Raw genomic sequence first — 6,000 nt, forward strand, 5'->3', positions numbered from 1 at the left:
AGCGCTTCTTTATTGTCTTTAGCTGGACCTTACTGAGCCTTAATCTAGTTTCAGTTCTGAGCATTCTTGCTCAAAATTGCTTTCAAGATAATGTTTGACTCTTTGTCCATTAACAATGAACTTTTTGTCAGAATCAATATCTTGAAGCTCTACATATCCATATGGTGACACACCTGTAATCACATATGGTCCTCTCCACCGGGATTTTAGTTTCCCAGAAAATAGCCTGAACCCAGAGTTAAACAGCAGAACCTTTTGTCATGGCTCAAAGACTCTAGATGACAGGTTTTTATCATGCCATCTTTTTGCTTTCTCCTTGTAAATTTTGGCATTTTCAAAAGCATTGAGTCTGAATTCCTCTAGCTCATTCAGCTAGAGCAATCTTTTTTCTCCAACTAATTTGGCATCAAGGTTTAGGAATATGGTTGCCCAGTAGGCTTTATGCTCCAGTTCCACGGGCAGGTGACAGGCCTTCCCATACACAAGCTAGTATGGAGAGGTTCCTATAGAAGTCTTGAATGCTGTTCTGTATGCCCATAGAGCATCATCCAAGTTCTTTGCCCAATCCTTTCTACGGGCAATTACAGTCCGTTTTAGGATTCTTTTTAGTTCTCTATTAGAGACTTCAGCTTGTCCATTGGTCTGTGGATGATATGGAGTTGCCACCTTGTGGCTAATCCCATATCAGACCATGGCAGTATAAAGCTGTTTATTGTAGAAATGAGTGCCTCCATCACTGATTAGTGCTCTAGGGACACCAAATCTGCTAAAGATATGTTTTTGGAGGAACTTCAGTACTGTCTTAGTATCGTTAGTGGGTGTTGCAATTGCCTCCACCCACTTAGATACATAGTCTACTACCACCAGAATGTAAGTGTTTGAGTATGATGGTGGAAAAGGCCCCATAAAGTCAATACCCCACACATCAAACAACTCAATCTCTAAGATCCCTTATTGAGGCATGGCGTAACCATGAGGCAGATTACCAGCTCTCTGGCAACTATCACAGTTACGTACAAACTCTCGGGAGTCTCTATAGAGTGTAGGCCAATAGAAGCCACATTAGAGGACTTTGGTGGCTGTTCGCTCACCTCCGAAATGTCCTCCATATTGTGATCCATGGCAATGCCATAAGATCTTCTACGCCTCTTCTCTAGGCATGCACCTACGGATTATTCCGTCTACGCATCTCTTAAAGAGATATGGCTCATCCCACAAGTAGTACTTTGCATCAGAAAGTAATTTTTTCTTTTACTGCCTGTTGTACTCCTTGGGAATGAATCTTGCAGCTTTATAGTTTGCAATGTCTGCAAACCATCGCACTTCCTGAATGGCAAAGAGTTGCTCATCCGGAAAGGTTTCAGAGATCTCAGTGAGGGGGAGAGACATCCCTTCTACTGGTTCTATTCGAGACAGGTGATCTGCTACTTGATTCTCTGTCCCTTTTCTGTCTCTTATTTCTATATCAAACTCTTGCAGAAGCAACACCCATCTTATGAGCCTGGGTTTCGAAACTTGCTTTGTGAGTAGATATTTAAGAGCAGCATGGTCAGTGTACACAATCACTTTTGATCCTACTAGATAGGATCTGAACTTGTCAATGGCATAAACCACTGCAAGCAGCTCTTTTTCGGTGGTTGTGTAATTCTTCTGTGCGTCATTTAGAACACGGCTAGCATAGTAAATGACATGCAGAAGCTTATTATGCCTCTGTCCTAATACTGCACCAATAGCATGGTGACGTTAGGATTTTTGCTAGAAAAGAATTTTATAAAGTCGCGTTGTAAGTATAGATTCTGAACCAACAGAAATACCTTCGTACAAACGTTTTGGTTGTCACAAGTAACAAACCCTTTTTAAAATTGATAACCGAGTATTCAAACCTCGGGTCATCTTCTCAAGGAATTGCAGGGAGGTATGTTCTTATTATTGGCTATGGGTTTTGTAAATTGAGGTTTTGAAAGTGAGGAACAAGTAAATTAAATGACAAATAAAATAAAATAATTAACTATAAAATAAACTCTTGGCAAAACATGAAAATTTGAAAGTCCTATCCTAGTTACTCCTATGAGAATGGAAGTTAATCCCACTTAGTTAACCTTTGCGTAAGCAAGGAAAAGTCAAGTGAACCAATTGGTTAGATTTCCCAAGTCCTAGCCAACTCCTAAGGAAAGACTAGAGTTAGTGGAATTCCAATTAATCAGCCGACATAACAGTCAATCCTGAATAGTTGATAACTCAAGAGCTTCCAGTTAATTAATTAAAGCCAATAATATAAAAAGCCAAATAAGAATCATAAATATCTGGAATACCTCAAATAACATTCATTCAAAGTAGTCAAATCTAACATGAAAAATATTCATAAGCCAATTGGACAACATAAATCAAACATAAATAAAAGCATTAAAGTATCTCAAAGTAGAAGAGAGGTCAAAATAAAGGAATATTGAACCTAGAGCTCAGAAGAGATTGTAAGTTGAAATAATAATAAATCCTAAATCCTTTAAGAGGAATCCTAATCCTAAAACCTAAGAGAGAGGAGAGAACCTCTCTCTCTCTCTAAAAACTACATCTAAACTAAAAATTATGAATTATGAAAAGCATAATTATGAATAGATGCATTCCCCCACTTTATAGCCTCTAATCTGTGTTCTCTGGGCCAAAAACTGGGTCAGAAATAGCCCAGAAATTGCTGATTGTGAAATCTGGTCTGTACAGGTCGTGGCAAAGTGACGTGGAAGCGTCATCCACGCGTTTGCGTGGAATGAGATTCGCAGATGCGATGCGTCCGCGTAGAGCACGCGTTCGTGTCACCTATCTGTACAGCCACTATGTCAAATTATATATCAAATCGAAGCCCCGGACGTTAGCTTTCCAACACAAGTGGAACCGCATCATTTGGACCTCTGTAGCTCATGTTATGATCGTGTTAGTGCGAGAGGGTCAGGCTGATAGCTTTTCAGTTCCTTCAACTTCTTGTATTCCTTCCACTTTTGCATGCTTCATTTCCATCCTCTAAGCCATTCCTGCCCTGTAATTCCTGTAATCACTTAACACACATATCAAGGCATCTAATGGTAATAAGAGATGATTAAATGAAAGAAAATAAAAGCCAAAGAAGCATGTTTTCAATCATAGCATAAAATCGGGAAGGAGAATGTAAAACCATGCAAATCATATGAATAAGTGGATAAAGAGTTGATAAAAACCACTCAATTGAGCATAAGATAAACCATAAAATAGTGGTTTATCAACCTCCCCACACTTAAACATTAGCATGTCCTCATGCTAAGCTCAAGAGAAGCTATAAAGAAGTGAAGAGGAATGATAGAGAGTATGCAATGCAACCTATCTATGTGAATGCAACTACATGCAAAATGTTTCTACCTACTTGGTTAAAAGTAAATAAGTTCTCCAAGACAAATATGAATCAAATTTCGCTAATTCAAATTACACAATAAAAGACAAGTAAACTTGTAAGAATATAGCTCATGAAAGCAGGGAACATAGAATCAAGCATTGAACCCTCACTGGTAGTGTATATCACTCTAGTCTCTCAAGTGTATAGGGTACTTCACTCTAATCTTCTCTAATCATGTTTTCTAAACTTTGTTCTTCAGCTAACCGATCAACAAATATTTAGTATACCAATACAAACATCATGAGGTCTTTTCAAGGTTGTAATGGGGCCAAGGCAAGGGTGAGGATATATGTATGGCTAAGTGAGCTATAAATTGAATCATTGAATAGCCTAAGCTCTCACATAAACACACACACACACTCTATATAATTCTAAATTCATGCCTGACTACCCATAATTCCCACTTTTGTATCACATACTCATGTACCAAACTTTTGATATTTCTTTACTTTTATCACATGTGCATTGATCTTTCTATTAAAGCTTAACATTGAGGTAATTTTGTCCCCTTATTTATTGAATATTTTTTTTTGAATCATAAAAATAAACATAATTTTGTCAATGCACATGGATTTTTTTATTTTTTTATTTTTTTCTATTTTGGTTTTTCATGAGTAGGTTCCCAAATTCCCAATATTTAAATAAATTAGAAATATAATACATTCCCTTATTAACCTATGTTCCCACAGTTTCCCCACACTTAGTTGATACACAATCTCTGTCTTAAGCTAACCAAAGATTCAATTGGGATATTTAATTTGTTTTTCTGCTTAAGGCTAGTGATGTGGTTATAGAACAGAAGGGGATTAAAAAGCTCAAAGTGGCTAACAAAGGTAATTTAAAGGGTAGGCTTATTTGGGATAAATGAGCTAAAACAAGTAATGGCCTCAATCATATGCAAGCATGTAAATACATTAATTATTGGACATATAGCTTGGAACAAAGTAAAGATTGCAATAATAGAGAAGAAAACACACAAGAATAAAATATTTATCGTTAAATAATGTAACCATGTAATTAAGCTCAATTCTCACAGATTGTGTGTTCTAACTTTTAACTATGTTCCAAATACAACTTCCAAACAAATTTAACATTTAAATTTTGATTTAAATTAGTGAAATTTTTTTTTCAAAAATAGGTCTTAAAAAGAAACTCATTACTTTAACCAAGCAGTAGCTAAATGCATAAAATCAAACAAACATGCAATCAAATATGCAAATACAGCAATTAACAAATTAACATTGGTGTTGAAAAAAAGAAGTAACTAACCCACAGAGATCGGTATCGACCTCTCCACACTTAAAGATTGCACCGTCGTTGGTGCATGCTAAGATGTACAGGTGGATGGGTGGCTCCGCAGCTAGTGCTCTTTTTGTTCCTTTCCTTGTCAGTGGTATGGGAGTAGCTTTCTCTTTACCTTTCTTGGTGGCCATCCTGAAAGGAAACGAGGAAAGACATTAGCATTCAAGGGTTATAGCAAGGAAAAGAATAGGAAAGGTGGTAATCAATACACGGGTATGGATAATGATGTGAACACATGGTCATGACTACATGTGGCAAATCAACAATGGAAATATAGTAAGTGCATGTGAGGAAAATTGAATGCAAGATGTTTATTGGCATGCCGGCAAAGGGCATGAGTAGCATAGGTCAAGCATGCAATGTCCAAATTAGATTACCAAGTCTCTCAAATTAATAATATGTTTGTAAAAACAATTATATTTAAATAATAAAATAGAGAAGGGGTTATGTGAAAAGCAGGCATTTAGAGTAGTAGATTTAAAAGAAATCCAAGAATAGTGCAAAAAGCCATATGGGCGTTTTCACAAACACAAAGCATGCATATTAAATAAGGTATGAAAAATATTAATTAGAACATGCAAGTAACCCATAAAAATAATATATAATTGTTTGAACAAATCCCAAACAATCCATAAGCAACATAAAAATAATGACCCAAATAAAATTCCAACACCAATGAAGATAATGTAATGAATGAGGGTATTCAAATAAATTAAATAAAATAGAATGAAAGTGAAGAGAGATGAGAAGTGAAAGAGATGAAGAAGAAGAAAGTAAGAAAAAGAGGAAGAAGGAAGAAAAGATAGAAAAGATTAGGATTAGAGAGGAAAAAATAAGATAATTGGCGCTGATCTGGATAAGTTGTGGGGTGTAGGTGACGCGAACGCGTGAGTGACGCGTTTGTGCGGGTGGCGCTATTGTCAAGTGACGCGGCCATGTGGGGCACGCAGTCGCGTGAGTGAATTCGTGCTACTAGCGCGAGGGCAACCAGGCGCTCACGCAACTTTCTGTTTGAAACTCATTTTGCCAAAATTTTGGGTGACGCGGTCGCGTGGAAGACGAGATCGCGTGATAGGCCATATTATGGGGATTGACGCGGACGCGTGGGACACGCGTTCGCGTGGTAGGACTTGTGCTGCTAGCACGAGTCTAGCCCAATTCCAGCTCAACTTTCGGCCATACACCATTTTTACGTCGAATTTGAGGCACGCGTTCGCGTGGGTGACGCGGACGCATGGGAGACATTTTTCCCACATGACGCGGACGCGTCAGTGACG

Source organism: Arachis stenosperma, chromosome 9, assembly GCF_014773155.1.
Source record: "Arachis stenosperma cultivar V10309 chromosome 9, arast.V10309.gnm1.PFL2, whole genome shotgun sequence".
Lineage (NCBI taxonomy): Eukaryota > Viridiplantae > Streptophyta > Magnoliopsida > Fabales > Fabaceae > Arachis > Arachis stenosperma.